The following is a 19,415-nucleotide window of genomic DNA, read 5'->3' on the forward strand; positions in this document are numbered from 1 at the left end:
AGGAATACAAACTTTGGAGTTTGGTTCAATCAATGTGTTAAAGACTTACATATTGTCATAGGCACATTTGGAAGTAAGATATATGTTTTTGTGTTACATTTAGGACCTTGGATCTGATCATTCTTCTGTAAATAGATGCTATTTAAGATGCTTTGGCTTGGATTTTCTGCAGGATAGTTTATTTTAAATGGCACTGTCCAGGCTCAACTTTGCTATGCTCTTTGGAATCAGTGAGATGAAAAGACTCAGCTGTGTCTGGGTTCTGTTGGCTCTTCCTCTATGTTTTATTACTCACCTCTCTTGACTGATGTTCGCTGACATACATACATCTGAAGTCACTCCCTGCTGTGCATGAACGCTCCAAAATGAGAGGGATGTGAACCTCCTAACTCTTCAGATGTCCTCCTCAGCATAAGAGAAGGGGGTAAGAGGAGACTCGATCCCAACAATGACAGTACTAATCACTCAGCAGCACCTCACTGGGAACTCTGGACAAGAAACACGTCTGCAAGTCTTACAGACTGGACTTGGTATGTGTAAACATTTATATGGATAAAAAATTCTTGATACTGTATAGTGTAAAATTATCCCCTCTGAATCACTGAGAGTAGAAAATGAAGTCATAGCTCTCCATGTCACAGCATCTTGGCAGGATGTAGAAGTATATTCGTGAAAAAAACCCACCAAAACCAAAACCCTCTTACAAAATAATGTGAACATGCTAGACAGTAGAATAAAATTATGATGCTATGGTTACCTATGAATTCCACAGGGAGAAGAAAAGTTCAAGGAGACAGAATTAAATACTTCTGTTTAACTTCAGCTGTATTAGTTTCCTTCTAAGATGACTATCTCTTGAGAGCCTCTATTTTAAACCTGAGCCCATTTAATGATGATCTAGGAAAGAAGTCTGCAAGAGCTTCTTCCCATCTGATATTGCAGATCCTCCACTACCCTCTAAGATGCATTTGGCCAGCAGGTCCTACCCTACCCTCTGGAGACATCTGGGAGAAGGAGAAGCTGAGCTGGATGATTTCTGTGTCATGACACACTGCAGGGACTGGATCAGCAGAGCTCAAGTTTGTAAAATATAGCTGTCTGAAAAAGAAAGCAGCAGCCTGCTTCTAAATAGTAACAGCAGTGATTTTTTGGTTAAGCAAGCAGTATAGAAACATTTTTATCCTCAGTAGGCATTGAAAAAAAGAAAAATGGTGAAGCACTCCATGCTATTGGTTGCCTGGTTTGTTTTCAATTTGGCACAAAAGTAGAACAGCAATAATTATGAGATATACAAAGGAATTATCAAAACACATGGACAAATAAAACTGGAAATAAAGAAATAAAACCTGAAACGCATCCAGAAGTTTGGCTCCTGTATAAACGTTTTCTAATGCAAGCTGTTATAGCTGCTTACCCATCCTGGTACTGAGAGTCTAAAACCAGAATATTTACAGCAAGACACACTGAAAACATCAGGGGGTTCTGGTAATACTGTGCATGGCTTAGGCTGATTGTTCTTTCAGTACAACGGGTATGAGAAGCACCTGAACACTTTATTAACCATCTGCCATTGAACAGATGCCTCTTGCTACTACCATAAAAAAAAGAAAAAGAAAAAGCAACAGGTTTGTAAATGGCTCGGTCCTGCAAAAGGTCACCATGGGCCAGCATCCCCGACTGACTGCCCACTCCTGCAAGGTAAATGCTCTCAACCCAGTGGGGTAGTGCATTGCACTCCCCAAGAAAGAGCATCACATAGGCAGATTGTTCAGCCTCAAGAAGAGAGGTTTCCAGGTACATCTCATTGCAACCTCTCAGTACTTGAAGGGAGTTAGAGAAAAAGAGGGAGAATGACTTTTTACATGGGCAGAGATAGGACAAGGAGGAATAGTTTTAAACTAAAAGAAGAGAGATTTAGGTAAGATATTAGGAAGAAATTCTTTACTGTGAAGGTGGTGAGACACTGGAACAGGTTGTCCAGAGAAGTTGTCGATACTCCATCCCTGGAACCGCTCAATGCCAAGTTGGATGGGGCTTCAAGTAGCCTGGTTTTGAAAGGTGTCTGTAGCAGATTGACCCTGGCTGGATGCCAGCTACCCACTAAAACCACTCTCTCACTCCCTTCTGCAACCGGACAGAGGAGAGAAAAAAAGTCAGCAAAGGATTCATGAGTTAAGAGCTGGTAGAGGTTGTTTTCCATCTTACTCTCTCCCTTGTCTGGCTGGGAAGGGGAATGATAGAGCGGCTGGGTGAGCACCTGGCATCCAGCCAAGATCAGCCCACCACACTGTCCCTGACCACGGCAAGGGGTTGGAACTAGATGATCTTTATGGTCCCTTTCAACTCAAACCATTCTATGATACATGTAGGGACCTGCACACCAGCCCACTTTGTCATGACTCAGAGAGGAGTCATGAGGTGTGATGGAGTGTTTATCCTCCTAGAAGGTAGCTACAACTGCTTGATCACACCTTGGTTTATATCACAAAGTGAGAAGCCTCCAGTCATTTCCCTCAGAGGCCATCCTGGTTATGAGCTCCGAGTTCTCAAACTCCTGAAGCATCCTGGACAAGGGCTGAGCACAAACTTCAGCTCTGCTGACCTCTGCACAAGCAGCACAGATACGAACAGTATGAGTGACTTTGACTTCATTACAGAACCCACAGATAAACTCCTGCAGAAACAGACCCCAAGGAAAAAAAGAAATTTTGGCCTACAGGAAAGATGATCCCATTGTCTGACCAGTGCAGTGATGCAGGAAGACGGATGAAAGTACATGAGGGATGTATTTGTACAAAGTGGGAAACAGATGGAGATTTTACAGTTACTACAGAAAACTGGCATGAGCAGACACCTCCTGATATGTACAGTCATCCCAAGAAATGCCACTGAGAACTGGCAAACCAGCCAAAGCCTCGCTGAGGTCTGCTCTGGGAGACAAGATACCACCACATCTAATGCCAGGGCTGCACACCGCCAAGAACTGAGCCCCACAAAAGAAACAGATACAGTGCTGGATGAAAAGGAAGTGGGAATATCTTCTTGAGAAGCCCAAATCATTACAAAGAATTACTTCTAATGGTGACAGAAGTTGAAAGCTGATACTAGGATGTTAAAAAATAGCCAATAAACCACTTGGAGTGGGTAACATACAATTGGAATTAATTAGAAGTGGTGGAAAAGCGCTCACCCAGGCACGTGATAATTTTGTTAATGTGATTTGGAAGGGTGAGAACTAAGATTTGGATACAGTCCCTGACAGCTTCTATTCATAATGAAGCAGACACAGCTGTTTGGGGAAATTACAGCATAATCTCATCACTGGCAGATTCTATGGAAATGTTGGTCTATGTCATGAAGAGGACAGTACTTCAGAGAGACAACTTTCTGCCTGACAAGCAATTAAGACATAGGTAGAGAAGAGATGATAGAGTAAACGTAAAATTTTTACACACTGGAAAGTGACAGGAAGGCAGTTCTGATTCAAAAGAAAAACTGAAATGATCTGAAGATAATAGAAACTCTTGTAGAGTGTGGTTCTGTACCATTTCTAGAATTTCCGTCTTTCAGTGCTTTTAATGTCTCTATAGTCAATAAATTTTAATGACATCATTATTTACATGATTACCTATTTTACACCCATATAAATATTGTCATAAAAACTGAAGACAGAATAGCTTATGGTTTCATAAAGTCAAAGTAAATTTTTCTATTTTTTATTCAACAATAAAGCAGATTTTAGTTTATCCAAATTATTAATGAATTTATGCTGGTTTATCAAATTGATTTTATAAAAATTATTATGAAGAATGCAGACAAACATTTGTCACATTTAGCTTCAAAATCTTCTAAATCAAATATTTTCATTTTCAGTTCCAAATAATATTTCAAGATCAAATTTACTTCATGTTGACAAGTTTTTTAAACGGCAAGTCAGGTGACACAGAAAGGTTACTTCCTCTACCCAAATTAACATTTTATTTTCCTAAATAATCGGGCGATAACAAGTCCAGTGGAGAAGTCTTGCTTTCCCTGGGCCTATGAGGAGACATTTCTTTTTTTACTTTTTTTCCTTGGGTCAGTATTTCCCCTTTAGTTCTAGTTGCCATGTCACATGTAGGATATCGTGCACACCAAATGCATCAGGTATGGCCACATATGCTCATGGCTGCTCGCCGAGCTCCTGAGTTCCTGAAAACTGAGCCTGTGATAAGTGAGGTTGGGACACAGCCAGAGGAGGAGCACTAAGATGGATTCAGCCCAAGTCCTGACTCACCAGAACCAACTAGAAAGCACCCAAATCACAGTACAGACTCATTATTAAACCTGGAAAATTGTTTTAATTATTAACATCAATTATTAACATCAATCAAGTCTCCACAAGGCATAAACCTATTTTTCAAGATTTCTTTATTTTTACATTTCTATTTGCTTTCAAATACTCCGTTGGATAAGACAGTATAGTCTGATATAAGCAATCCTATTAATTAGTTCTTTATCAAAAGACAGAAGTCTCTGATTGTCTTAGCAATGGCAACCAGGAGGCTGATTGAAAACCACAGTAACTTGAGCAAATGTCTCACTTTATATTAATTCCAGATAAGTACACCTGGTTAAAGGTAGAGGAATAGCTCATACTTTCTGATGCACAATGTTCTTCAGTTTAAGGACTTGAAAGAAAAATAAACAGCAGAACCTCAGGGAAAGTCACTGTGAAGAGAGATAGTATTAGATAAGGGCATCCTGGCTGTTTAAGTAGTAAGAGCTGGTAAATCGAGCATGGCAAGACCTCAGCCCAATCCACATATATCTAATGCCACAGCCATGAACAACACCCAGGCAGTACAAGAAAAGCTTGAATTAAAAGCCTAAAGGAGAGAAAATTATCACTTATCACCCCAAGGCACCATAAAGTAAATGAGAATGGCAAGAAAGAAAGCATTAAAGAAGTTTTCTTGGAGACAAGTATAGCCAAGACAAAAACTGATTCCTCCCAAACAAGTGCAAACAAATGGAAGAAAAAATTATATATCAAACCAAGTCCATGCTGCCACAGCTCAGCCCGTGTCTTACATACTGAGACATTACTCCAGGGTCAGCCCCAAACACAAGGTATGAGGACAGCCCTCTGCACTATTTCTTTTGCCCCAGATGCTAGTAGGGGCACCATACATGCTCTGCTCCGCTGTACCACTGAGCACTCTTGGGCACTGCACTGTTAATGTAAACAGAAGACAGCACTGAAGGTGTGACATGCACCATTAGCTCTTGTTATTCTCCTCTTTCTGGAGGAAGGGAGTAGCAAAGGGATTGGCCGATCCTTTCTGAGCACGTTCACCTTGCAGAGCCCAGCCAGCAACTTCCTATGTCCCTCTCTATCCAAAAACATGAACTGCAGTTCATCATAAAATCTGCAACAGCTGGACGGTGGATGTGTGGGGCCTCAAAACAGTTTATTTCTGTACAGCCCAAAATCTTGACACAGAAAGAGGATAATGAAATGTTTCCAAAATGATCATTGTTTTTTTTGCTAACACTGCTAAATCTTTCCTGGCTTCTAAAAAACATCTGGGAGACAGAAAAAAATAGATTTAGTTATAAAACTCAAACATGAAAAAAAGTTCATAAATTTCCTTCCAATTGAGCAAAAACCCAGAAACTCAGAAGCTTTGTCTACTCCAGCAAATTTACCCACTGCTGATAAAGCAGTTACAGCTGGTGCTGAACTCAGTTTAACTTCAAGTGTAGCCAAGGGTAAACTGCCTTTCCACATCATTTTCTGAATTCTACTGAATTCAACAGCAGGTAAATGTGTCAGTTCTTAACCGAATACCTAAATATGAATTTAGAACCCTAATTTTAGATTGCTAGGTTTGCACATTTCAGTTTAAACCACCATCAGTTTTGTAATGCTGTCAAACTTTCTGAAATATTACTGCATATATACATAGGCAATCCATCAGTAAAAACTGAAGCAAATGTAAAGCATTATCAGATTTTCTGTTCATTTGCTTTAACCTTCCATAATTTGATCTACATTTGCAAAATGCAGTTCAAATTATGACTTGTGACTACAGACCTCAAGAGGGAAAAAACAGTGCTAATTTGTTTTAAAAAGCAGTAGCAGGATGAAAACTGTGCTAAAATTCAGACTGGGCTCTGAACTAGAGAAGCCTGGTTACATCAGTTACTGTGACCAACATAAAGCTCAACGTGGTTTTATTCACAGTTGTACTTTCCTACCATGCTCTGTAAAGTACGTGAAGTAGGTTTCCAGGTGTAATTCCAGCTGTTAGGAAGGCAGAAGGAACATATTTAATTATTCCATTCAAGCCACTCCGACCGAGAAGCTGGAAGTTCAGATGCCACGCTGCTTGCTTGCACCACATCTCCAGTGTGGCTGAGGGCTCAGCAAGGGCAAACTAGCAAGAAAGTTCTTATTTAAGAGCACAGAAGGCAGAATGCAAAATCTTATTCAGAAAGGTCAAGCAAAACTAATGCATTACCTGCCTGCTGCTACTGATCTTGAAAGTGTACTACAAGTACTCCACAGCAAACGCTGCTCTGTAAACAATCACATTTGTTCCGCTTAAAAAAATTTGTATATGTTACTCAAAAACATTTGTAACAACTTGTCTGTCAAAAGATTGCATCTCCATTTTCATAAATTAACTGAAATTTGATTCAGCTTCAGCACTCTACCACCTTTCTATTTACCACACACTCTATCACCACACATTCCTTACATGCATAGATAAATAAGGAAGACTAATTGTGAACATCAGGGATTTTTTTCCCTATTGTATTTTTAACATCAAATTTATAGACAATAAAAGCACAGGATTTAACAGCTTTTTCCTCTTTTTTTTTTTTTAATGTTGCTGATTAGCACCCACAGTTATGCATCAGACATCTTTTGTATCTATCAGATAGGGACCAACTGAAAACTAGCAAGCCGCCCCCCCATCTTCAGCCTGAGGAGAAAGGGATATTTCTTTTGAGTTGTATGTCTCAGCTTACAGTAGCCCCACTTAATACTTACCCCCACCTTACAATTGTTTTTCCTCCCTCCTTCTGAAGCTGGGAAGAGGTTCAGGCTTTGCAGCATGTGCTGAAGACCAGCTGGGCTTTCAAGGCAAACCACTAAAATCAGGTTAAAAAAACATGGGCTGACGTAAAGGAACCACCTGCAAATTCCCTTCTTTCTTCCTCCAGTTTGACTGTATGTGCAAACTGAAGGGAGAAGGATGTAGTCTCCCAAGGAACTGCTCAAGAATTTCCAGCTTTGCTGGTGGATCTGGTTGGGGGACAAGTGCTGGTGAAGGACAAGCTGAATGTGAATCAGCAGTGTGTCCTTGCAGCAGCGATGGCTAACTGTGTACTGGGCTGCATTAGCCAGAGAGTAGCCAGCAGTTCAAGGAAGTGATCCTTCCCTCTGCTTAGCATGCATGAGGCATCTGGAGAACCATGTCCAAGTGTGGGGCCTCAGGCTGCGGATACTGGAGAGAATCGAGAGAAAGGCCACTGAGAGGGTTACAGATCTGGAGCATAAGGCATATAAAGATAGGCTTAGGGGTTGAGGTTGTTTCAGTCTGAAAGACTGGAGCATGGTGGGGACATAACAGCTGTTCTCAATTACCAAAAAGTGGGAATAATAAGAGAAAACAGAGCTCAACTCACCTCATAGGTGCCCAGCCAAAGGAAAAATAGCAAAAAGAAAAATCAAGCTTCAATAAGGAACATTTTAACTAATGTAAGAGGAAAAAGAAGTCATCATGACAAAGGTGAAGCACTGGTACAGATTCCCCTGAGAGGTTATACAATCCTTGGAGGACTCAAAATGGTCCTGAACAACATGACCTAATGGGAGAATGGGTCCAGCTGCAAGCAGGGCTTAGACTACGTGAAGTTAGACAGAAGACCTTCCTCATCAACTTAACTCCATGATTCTAACAGCAGCAACTTCAAAGGGAGAGAAATCCAGGACACACTGCTGGAAACACCACTGAACAAGACACAGTGCAGCCTGAAATGATTATTTCTATCTCCAACACAGTGAATTTTGCCCCAAAAACAGTACCCAGAAAATGTAGCAGTCAGCATTTGCTCAATGCTCGAGGAACAAAGGAAGGATCACCTATAATGTAAAGCTACTCTGTAGTTAAGAGCCCGGTTTTTAGCTTAAGAGCACTAACAATGCTGGAGCCACCAAGAATGTGGCAGAGATCTGGTACTCACTGGTAACCAGTGAGTTACAGTAGCTCTGATAAAACAGGCAGGCACATGTCCTTTGCAAGCAGAAGAATAAAATTCTCCTTCGTGCCAGAATATTTATTTTTAAATCTATTGAGTTTTTGGTTGCCTATATCTCTCTTGGCCAAGGCATTTCATAGCATGACCATGGTTATCTGACATAAAGAGAGGACACAAAAGGAATGCAACCCCTATAGAAATCTATTTAGCGCGGGTAAATCAGTGTCACTTTGTTAGTGAGTGCATTTGCCAAAACTCAGAAAAATCATTCAAAACACACATCTTATATATCTAAACACTGAACTATTCATTGTAAAAGCACTTAGCAATGGCTAATCCCAGGATCCTGCTAACACTAGTGGGGAAAAAAATGATGGTAAAATTGGCTCCTTATTCTAAATACAAGCTCTGCTGAACCTGGTATGTGAGTGCTACATTGAGAACATTCTTTACTCAAAAGTGTCAGAGAAATAGGACAAGAAATTCACTCTGTTTCACATCTGTGACATCACTGTCAGTGTATTATTACTGAGAGAAAATTATGGTGCCTCTTTCTTTCAATACATTAAATTAATCGTTCTCCCTGTGACATATAGACAAGAATAGGCTCAATTGCTCAAATTCATCTTTGTGGACCAAGTAAAAGCTTTAGGCTACTCACTGACAGGACGGTGTGAGAGAAAGAAAAGGCTTTGACTCTGTGAAAGTGCTGCTCACCAATAAAGAAAACATCCCTGAATTATCAACCCAATTATCAGCCCAAATCCCAAACACAGTTCCGTATCAGCTACTGTAAGAAAAATAACTCTATCCAAGGCAAAACCAGCACAAAAAATTATGTAGGAACGTTTTTTTTTCCTACCTGTTTCAACAGCATATTCCTTCAATTAAACCCTATATTCTATTAGAATCACAAATTCCAATTTATAAGTGAAATTACATATGATACTGAAACAGAAGTCTTTTCTGTCAGGAAAATAAGCAGAAAATCAAAAAGAACTGAAGAAATAAGGCAGACCATTTCAACCTGTAAGCAGAAAAATTGATACTACAACCAACTCTACCACTTGCAAAATGTGTTTCTTAATCTGAATAAGTATGTAATGATACAGTGAACAGCAGGACAATGACTAATACTGCAAGAAAGCATAGTTGGACATGGCCAAACTTTGGTGCAACCTGCAGCAGGGTAGCTGTCCCACCTGCCCCTCTCTCCTCCACTCATATCGATACCATTAAAACTACAGGACCAATCTTCAAAACAGAGAACTTTCCAATGAAGCCCATGTAAAGTCTACTTTCAGAAGGTCCATGGGACTGCACCTTTCATTTTCCCAAATATAGAGGAAGTCCCAATGATCGAAAATTGCAATCTTTTTTCTTTTCTAATTACTTCAGCAACTAGAAAAAAAATAATCTATAAATAAAATGTCAACTGTTAGTTAGTTTTCTTCAATCTCGTAATTCACAGTGCATCAGTAGGCAAGTAGTCAGTAATATTCACTCATTGTGTCCTTATTGGAAAGATATCGTAGATGTTTGTAAACAGTCATAAAAGAAGACAGTACTGGAAAACAACAGACATCAATTTACCTATGTGCTTTTAGAGAACTACAGAAGGAATGTATATGGACAAATTACTGTAATTTTAAATACATTTTGAGTACTTTTAATATACATGAAAATTATTTTGAGTGTTAGGTAGATGCAATACAACTCTTGGAAGTAAAATTTTACACTAGTGGGAAAACTAAAGATTGCTTTTGCCTGAAACTGGAGAGATCTGCACCTCATGTACAGCTCTGAGCATGCCAATGTTTCAGTAAAAAACTGGAGAACGTCAAGAAAAATGCAAGATAAATGCTTAATAGGAGAGCAGTGTCCTATAGTCAACTACTGCATACCAGTGAGGTAGTTCATCAAACACTGTACTTAAATCTCATAAAGAGGCACGGAACTATGATTAGAAGTTTTTAAGAACATTTTAGACAAACCTTAAAAATTATGCAATTCTAGATTATCTTGCCTTGAAGAGGAGGAATGGAAAATGTGACCTCCCTCCCAATCTTGTTTTGTAACTTATCTATGAAACTTTGGGAAAACGCAATAAAATAAACTAATATATGAAACACGGATAAATAATGACTATGGGAACTATAAACTCCTGTCCAGTAAATGCTTCCATACATGTTGAACTTTACTATCTTAAGTCATCTTACAGATTTCACGGGGATGACTCAGAGCAGTAAAATTATGCACACGCCAAAGTGTTTGCACTATGAGTACAATAACCCTCACTTCTGTACAGCATGAAGAAAGATGACTGTTCACACTTCTATGCTGCCTGTATGAGAGCTTCCAAACAAAAATAATTAATGTCTGGAAACGTCTGGCTAGAGAAGAGCTTTCACAGCTTGTACAAGAAACACTTGTAGGATTTTGACATAGAAGAAGTGGTGGGGCAATGAATCAGTGAGTTTTGTGATGCTTTTGTACATTCATTTAGAGTGTATGGAGACAGAATAAAAAGAATGATTTAGTGTCAGAAGCTCCTACTTTTGCAGTCAGGATGTCTTGACACCGAATGTTTTAGGATACTGGCACATTCTTGCCACAATCTATAAAGAGACCTTAATGTTGTCAGTCTTGAAGTAAAGCATCTTTGTCAAATATTACAGAATACATTAATATAGTTAACAAATGGAAGAGTCAATGATGATTTGGGGACATAAATCCAACCGTTTACTAACTTTTTTGAGGGGTGTGGGAGACGGGGAGTGTTTCCCAGGATGGGATCTCTGAGACCTGTTATGGCTCTGGCCAAAGAAAAGATAGTACGCAATGATCCCTAGACAGAGTGCTAAGGATCTTCTTGGAATGCATACACAAAAGGAGCAATAAAGACTGTTAAGTCACACCTGATTTGTCTTTACCAGATTAATACACATTGTGTCAGATAACCACTTTAATAACTTTTATGTAATTGCTTAGAGGATTGAAACTGAAAAGAAATAGCAGTTTAACTGGTCTGTCTAACACATAGGTTACTCTTGTATTAACACTGTTAGTGGCAAGAGAATGAAAATGAGAAAAGAGAAATTAAAGTGAAACAAACATTTCTCCTGCTGTGACTCAGTTCTGCACCAGAAGGGGCATTTTTACTGCCTGGAATGGCACAGGACCATGCCTATTAATCATTAAAAAGTGATTAAAAGAGAGCACTGAAAAATAAACATTATGAAACTATTGCCCTCATGCTACAGAAGGAATTACATATGGAAAAATTAGTGGCTTGTTCATTTAGTCTCTTTGTTTACTTACAGTAATTTACATGAGGCAATAAGGGAATACAAATATCCAAAAGTACTATGGAGGAATTAAAATATCCCCCTGCCAGGAGTAACACTAAAGAAACAGAGTGTCTCTTGGGTATTCCACACTTCTGATAATGAGTTAACTTTCAAGAAAGTTTCCACTGGTTAACTGACAATGATAGCACTAAATACAATGCAAAAACTGCAAGAGTGCTTTTTTAATAACTGTGGTCTGGCTTCTTTTATTTGGCAAACCTTCTAAATACCATTGTGGCATTATATTAAACTATCTCACAAATGCTCAATCAGCTAATGTAGCATTGCTGGGCTTGAAAAAACATGAAGACCTATTTATAAATAACTTCTCTGTGTTCAGTGTATTTCTTTTATTCTTTCAAAGAAGGAAGGCTGTTGCCAAAAACTATGTGCCAGTATAATTTGGCAAGCTCTCTGTAGCGTTATCTGATCTGCAGAGACATTAAATCCGTACTGCAAATTCAACAACTTATTAGAAGGTGGGATTTGTGGTCTATTACACAAATACATATACAGTTGATAAGACATAATAGAACAGCTGTTGTGGAGGTATTTCCACGTAATTCACTCAAAGCGAGCAACATATATGCAGCTGACATCTTCCTACTGAAAAATCTTGGAAAGCCAGAAGTGAGTGCACACAATCATTAGCTATGCTGCCATTTTCATGTACTTTTTTCCCCCTTTGCCTTCAACACACTCAAAAGCTGCATCTTACACTAACTGTGGGCTGTATTTTAAAAAGGAACTGCTTATGTAGGAACTTTAGCATGTGAATTGCTATAGACCAGGTAATTTCAGAAGTAGGGAATAGCCACGTGAAAGGTATTCTCCCCTTGTTTGTACATAATGCTAAGTTTAAATAGCTAAAATACATCTTCAGGAAGGACACACTACATGGTAGATTTCAGCCTAGACCTACATTTTTTTTAATGAGTGAATACAAACCATATGCAGAAGGGGTTTTTGAAAAACAGAGATAAACCTTTCATTGTACAACAGCAGTGGGCATTGCCATAATGCAAAAGCAGGATGTTACAAGCTGTGGGGACACTTCTGCAAATCTCAAATCTGTGCAAAACCTATCCAAGGCCTTAATTACTTCCTCTGTAATACATGTATACCTAATCATGTTTCAACTTTCATCTTCTCTCCTTCCTCTCTCATGGTCTTGACATCTAATGTTCTGTTCAAAGCACAAGCAAGCAGAAAATTCTTTTATCTTATCCTTAGGGAAAGTGCAAAGCATCAACCAGAGGTAACAAAGTCTCTACAACATTTATCCTCCTTATTGAGGAGAAATAACAGCCAGTTTCATATTTTGCAGGAGTAGGCAAAAAATTTATTGGTGTGAGTGCATAAGGAATCAGATGGTGTCTCTGATCCAATTTCTGCTATTTGATATTAAGTCCATGCCCCTATCAGAGACATGAAAGCAAAGACATACGACTGCACCGGTAGCAACTGAAACGAAATCAACGTTTTCTGCACTGTGGTTTTACTCCATGTACTTTTTAGAATGTTCTTTAAGTTTATATGATTTAGGAAGAACTTTTTCTGTTAAAACACAAGGCTTGCAAAAACAATGACAAACCACAAGTACAGATTTCAGAATTGACAGGTTACATGTGTTAGGGCATTCTTGATTTCAATTCTGTGAACTGATTTTTAGGATGAAGAGTATATTAGATCACACGGTCCATAGTATTTGATCATACAGCTGACTCTCATCCATACAAAGACATTATGTGTTGATACCAAGAATGTGGATAAATTAAAGCATTTCAGTCCCTGAGAAACCAGGTAGAGACATGCAAGATTAAGGTATAAGAAGGCCTGAGGTCCATGCACAGCAGGGAGTTGATGTGCTTGCCTGCACAGGCAATGCTCTGGGCCAGCAATGATGCCCCCTGACACAGCGAAAAAATGATGAGTTCTCTTGTCTTTGCTAACTTCTTCTCAGTCCCAAATTTAGCCAGGATCTGGAAGCTGAGCATCTTAACCAAGGCTCATCATCCAAGTAATTAGAAATACGATTGTTTCTACCTCTTGTCTCTGTTACTTGTGTCCCATCTCCACGAGTGTTTCAGACCTGATTGTTTAGAGAATGCAAAAACCCTACAAGCTAAATCAAGCCCTCATTCTTCCCTCCCCACCCCCATCAAATACAAATAAATCCAGAAAACATTAATTAATTGCATGTTAGAATAAAAATACCATCAGATCAATGAAGTCTTTTAGCAGAAGTCCCATATCATAATCACATAAAGGGATTTTAAATTTTAAGCTATTAAACTCCTGTACTTGTATATTGCTACTTGGGAATGGCTAGACATCTCAGTGTTCTGAGAGCATTTGGAAATTATCTTATTTTATCTTGCTCTGATTTTAAATATTTCAGTGAGGATGGTGGAAGAAGTCATGTATGAGCAGCCTTAACTTAAACACATTAGCTAGAAGTCCTGGGTAAGTAAAACAGAAGTCACATGAAGTTTAAATCTGCCTTGTTCAAACCCCATGTACTGAAGAGAATTTAATGAGTAGTCCACTAAGGATCTGTAGACAAAAATGCATCCAAATCAAGCATTGAAATAATTTTAAGTGACAGATGAATTCATACAAAATGAAATTTCTTAAGAGGAACTTTGGGGGGAAATGCCTGTGTTTGTTAACCAGATTACTTGTTAGACATAAATTGTCCTGTTTTAGCTGAAAGACTCCACTGTACTCCTACAGGAAGAATACATGAGTTCTTCTGTACAACATGTCTTATCACCAAAACTGGTATCTTTGGCTCAGGTTTTGCATATTAAAAAAATTATCAATGAAAAATATTCTATGTGAACTGTGTTACTTTGTTTACACAGAATGTCCTCTTTAGTTTTTTTTTACAATGAATGGTATTTCCAATTCATCATGTCAGATTAAGATACAACAATTACACCTCTCAGTTGCAATTACTGCTATTTGTGCAAATGTTTTCCACCCATTTGTTTTAGCTCTATTGTTGTATAAGTTACATTGGCAAGAATTTTTCCAAACAAAAACACCTCTGATACAGTCATTTGCATTCTCATAGCACAGCTCTCTTAATCAAAAAGAATACTAAGCCTTTAAGGAAAGGGAAAAAAAAAAAAGAAAAAAAAAGAAAGTAGTATGGCAGTACTTCCAGCCCACATTTAGACTAAAAGTACACATGGTTAGCAATGTTCCTGGGCAGTGGGGACAGCTGGCCTGAGACGGTCCCTCAGCCCATCTTTATCCTTCCAAGCATTATTATCCCCCAAAAGAGGGTGGACACTTGCAACTACATCCCTGTGTTCAAATCCTGGAGATACTCTAAGGAAATATGTGGGAGAATATTAACCCTCACAGGCCAAAGTTACACCAGCTGCCATGCCAACAGTTTAACCAGGTGGAGGTCAATGAGTGTTCAGCAAGGCTCCCTGTTTAGTTTACCTGCATATATTTGGCTGGGAGAAATAGAAGAAAATATAGCTAATAAAATTGTAATTTTATGGAATACTGTGGAGAACCTCACTGTACTCCTGGGCTCTGAATGCCAATGAAATAAGCCTGAAAGACAGGAATCAACCACTGAATATTAACAGCCTACTACTCCTGCAATCTGAAATGCTCTTTCAGCCTCTTCACGCTGGAAAATAGTTTATGTAAGAAATAGCCCAGTAAATACATTCACATGGTATTTGTGGCTTCAGATTTTAAGAAAACATTTATTGCAAGTGGAATCCCCCAGACTGCAGCTGAGTATCTTTTGTCCCGTTTCTCACATGGTACCAAAGCCAGAGGCAAACCTTTTGGGAAGGAGATACAGTGCATGGAACACTTCACTACTTTCTGCATCAAACTGCCTTTTTCCACCCAACTGTCCAGAGCTCTATGCAGTGCAGGCTTCCATCCTCCAGATGCACCTGCACCTTGCAGAAGTTCTTGGCAAGAAGTCATAGGATCATAGAATATCCTGAGTTGGAATGGACCCATAAGGATCATTGAAATCCAACTTCTGCCCCAGTACGGGACAACCCCAAGAGTCACACCATGTGCCTGAGAGCATTGTCCAAATGCTTACTGAACTCTGTCAGGCTTGGTGCTGTGACCATTTCCCTGGGGAGCCTGTTCCAGCGCCCAGCCACCCTCTGGGTGAAGAATCTTTTTCTAATATCTAAACTAAAACTCCCCGATACAACTTCACAGCCCATTCCCTCAGGCTCTCTCACTGGTCACCATAGAGAAGAGATCAGAGCCTGAATGTTCACAGCAAAACATCTGCTGCCTTTAAGAGAACAGGTTTTCACCCCCATGGAGTTACTAAGGTAGGTTATTTTTTTCAGTCAAAATAACCCTGTCACCCCATTAAAATTCTATACATTTTTGTGGGAAAGTTTGTATCTCATTTTTTCTAAGAAGAGAAGGGAGCTATGACAGTGATAACTAATTATATCTGAAAAAGTATTTTCAAGAATAGATAGAAAAATTTCTAATTTTATTTTTTCACATAAGACAGTCAATATTTTTTTACTAGTTCTTTTTATTTGACATTTCAGGACAAAAGGGTCCAAGTCAGCTGGCATGAAGCTACATCATGACCTACAAAAAAAGTGCAAAGCCTGTACTAATTAACCTCATCCCACAATGGATGCAAGAACAACATCAGAGTGCTGAAGAATATTTGCAGAGACAGGAGAAGGAAAGCTGAGGGAAAGCAGGAAGGCAGGAAACAGTTAATTAATCTTAATGGAGAATGAGATAACTAAAAAAAAAAAAGGAAAAAAGTATTGAAAAATCTGCTATTTACAATGAAAGGAAAAATAAAATTAAAAAAAACTGGAATAGGCTAATAACCAGGAAGATGACAGAGAAATACAATCATAGAAGAGGAGGAAATTGCACCCATTTGCAAATAACAACTCTAGCCTTTCTCAAACAGAACTGTCACTCCCAGGAAACCCTTCAGGTTTTGGAAAAGTTGAAAAAAAATAAAAGAAAACCACAAGGTGTGCAATCAAGACTTAAAGGAATGAAGTGAGGCTAAATAACTCCCTATTACACCTTGTTTCTCAGGGTTTTGCTAAAAAGAACACTCAGAAGCAACCATATCCATTTCTTATCTGAACTAGATAATGAGAAATTCCTCCCTCTCTTTGCTCTCTCTCGCAGACCGCAGACTTCTCTTGCTTTAATTTATTTCGTTTGCTGTGAGACCTAGACTGTGACCCTTGCACCTACCTGGTAACCTAAGGAGAGAGCTGCTCAGCTCAGAGAGATCCCCCAGTGCACTGGGGAGCATCTCTCTGCCCTACAACACAATCAACCAACCTTGGTGGTTTGTTCCACCAGCTCCAAGCCAGCCTGGCTTAGCCCTGACCTCCTTGGCAAGAGGAATATTACAGTCAGCCAAGTCTTGGCTTAGCCCAATCCCTGCTTGATCAGCAGAAGATTATGTTAGGAGCTAGGAGCTTTGCTAGCTGAATTCAGCATGTGTGTTCAGGCTCGCTTCTGCCTTCCTGTTGTCACTATCATGGTTAGGCTTCGCGAACGAAGATTTGGGAAGGCACTATCCACATTTGCTGCAGGCACGCTGGTGGCTTATGAGGCCAATACGTGACAGACATATCCGATTGCAAAAGGCACAGCAGAAAGACTCCCTAGATGGTGTAATCTGCAAGACACGGTTCTTTCTGCGTTGCCTTTTTTCCTCGAGAGTGATCCTGCGTGTGTTCTCGAAGGAGACAGCTGCGTTATAGATGGTGTGTCTCCAGGCCTCCCGATTTGAGGCCAGAGTAGACCAGTTATGGTGATCAATATGGCCAAGGCTGAGATGTTGTTTTAGGGAGTCCTTGTATCTTTTCTTCGGGGTTCCTCTCATGCGGCAGCCAGTGGCAAGTTCACCATAAAGCAAGATCTTAGGGAGGCGGTGGTCCTTCATCCTTGAGACGTGCCCTGCCCATCGCAGCTGCGTTCTCAGTAACATGGCCTCAATACTTGTGACAGCTGCTTGCTCTGGTACAGATGTATTGGTCACATAATCTAACCAGCGGATGTTAAGGATTGTACGGAGGCAGCGTTGATGGAAGCGTTGCCTTCCTGTTGTAATTACTTGATAATCAGCACACACACCTTCCACAGACACCTCCCAAACAAAGGGTCCAAAGCTATCCTGTCATCAGCCTTTTCCCTGTCCTTGGAAAAGGGATCTCTGGGTGAGAAATTGTGGCATGAAGCCACTATCCTTATCATATACTGTGGGATGTTTTTTGAGAGACACAAATGCAAACAAAGTGATTAGCCATGGCTGTGCCCTACAGAAATAAAACTGCTTCCTTCTGATAAGCAAAATAACTGTTTTGAATGTGACTTCACCTTATTCTGTGCAGTTACACAAATCAGGGATGTTATCTTGGAGACAAGGACAATAATGAAAATAATCTGTTCCCATTACTTCCATAGTATCAATGTTATCTTGCTTAAAACCAGAAAGTTTTAAAAGAAAAGTCTGATATCACATCTGGCACTTACGCCATGTCGAGGTCTGTCCTCATTTTAGCACTTGCTTTCTGTGGCAGTCAGTAAGCTCATAACACTTCCACTTTGCCCTAATGGATTCGTAACACAAGTAACAGCTAAAACCTAAATGCTTATAAGCTAGAAATGCTGGAATCAACTGATCATAAAGCAACTGCAAGTTTCTGATGTGATGCAGCCAAAAGAAAGGCAAATGCAATCTTATGGAAGTCTTTTCAACACAGACTCACAAATATAAGTGTCTCTGTATAAAGCATTGGTGAGATACCAAGCAACCCAACAGTTAAACAGGGTTCACATTTGGGTCTCTGTCCACATAGAGTTAACCTGCAGCTAAATAAACACATTGTTATGATCCTTTCCCATTACCAGAAACTATTGTTTGCTACAAGGAGTTACCCCATTTGCTTTTCAGACCTGTTTAGACACAAAAAAATCAAAGTAATGTATATAAGCAGAGCAAATTTGGAAAGAAGTCTATTACCATTTATCTGGAGAAACCACAGAGATCATCCATGATGCAACCAATCTGAGATAGAAGAATATAATAAAATATATTACAGATATTTCACCGAGAAGTATCGTCTGGTGAAATGGTATTATTTGAAATGTTGCAGCACAATGTTAGGGCTTAGGAAGAGATTTGCTTCATCTTTAAGGACACAGTCCTTGCTCATTCTTGGTTCCTCCTCAGTCTTTGTTCAAAGGCATAACTTGAAGTTGTGCCAAGTAATTTATAAGACCAGACCTTTATTGCTTTAGCACCTTTGAATTCATTGTTGGGGGTTGACTCATACACTGCAGGTGTCTTTTACCTGCTTGATTAGCATGGGCCACTAAAGTCACCCAAGAAAAAACTACCCAAAGCATAAGATCGAATTACAAAAAAACCATATAAATGTATACTTCACCTCTTTTTTATTAACGGTGAGCTCCCCACAGACTTTTCTATTTTACTCCTCACTTGCCCTACATGTGTAGCTTGCATGTTTTTCTTTAGTCAAAGGCTGTTCAAGACTGGCCAAAACACTGTGGTATTTGGTCAAAGACTGTACAAAACTGGTTTTACACTCCTTGTACTTCACACAGCAAAGTCCTGTTCTCAGCTGGACGCTCTATGAGGTAATGTAATATAAATAGCAGCTGGAAAGTTAAGACAGAGCACTCAGCCCTCACATCCAGTCTACTGCTCTTCCACAAACGTAGCACAAGCACACAGGTTGCTGTGATGGAGCAACAAATTTAAACCACCTGTGGTGCTCAGGTTTG

At 39.5% G+C, this 19,415-nt stretch overlaps 1 protein-coding gene across 3 annotated transcripts in view; it reads right to left on the reverse strand.

Moving 5' to 3' along the window:
• Nucleotides 1-19,415, reverse strand: part of MTUS2 (microtubule associated scaffold protein 2) — a 253,012-nt gene that overhangs the window by 176,599 nt on the left and 56,998 nt on the right. The gene's annotated exons all lie outside the window — the stretch shown is intronic.

Source organism: Chiroxiphia lanceolata, chromosome 2 (assembly GCF_009829145.1).
Source record: "Chiroxiphia lanceolata isolate bChiLan1 chromosome 2, bChiLan1.pri, whole genome shotgun sequence".
Taxonomy (NCBI): Eukaryota; Metazoa; Chordata; class Aves; order Passeriformes; family Pipridae; genus Chiroxiphia; species Chiroxiphia lanceolata.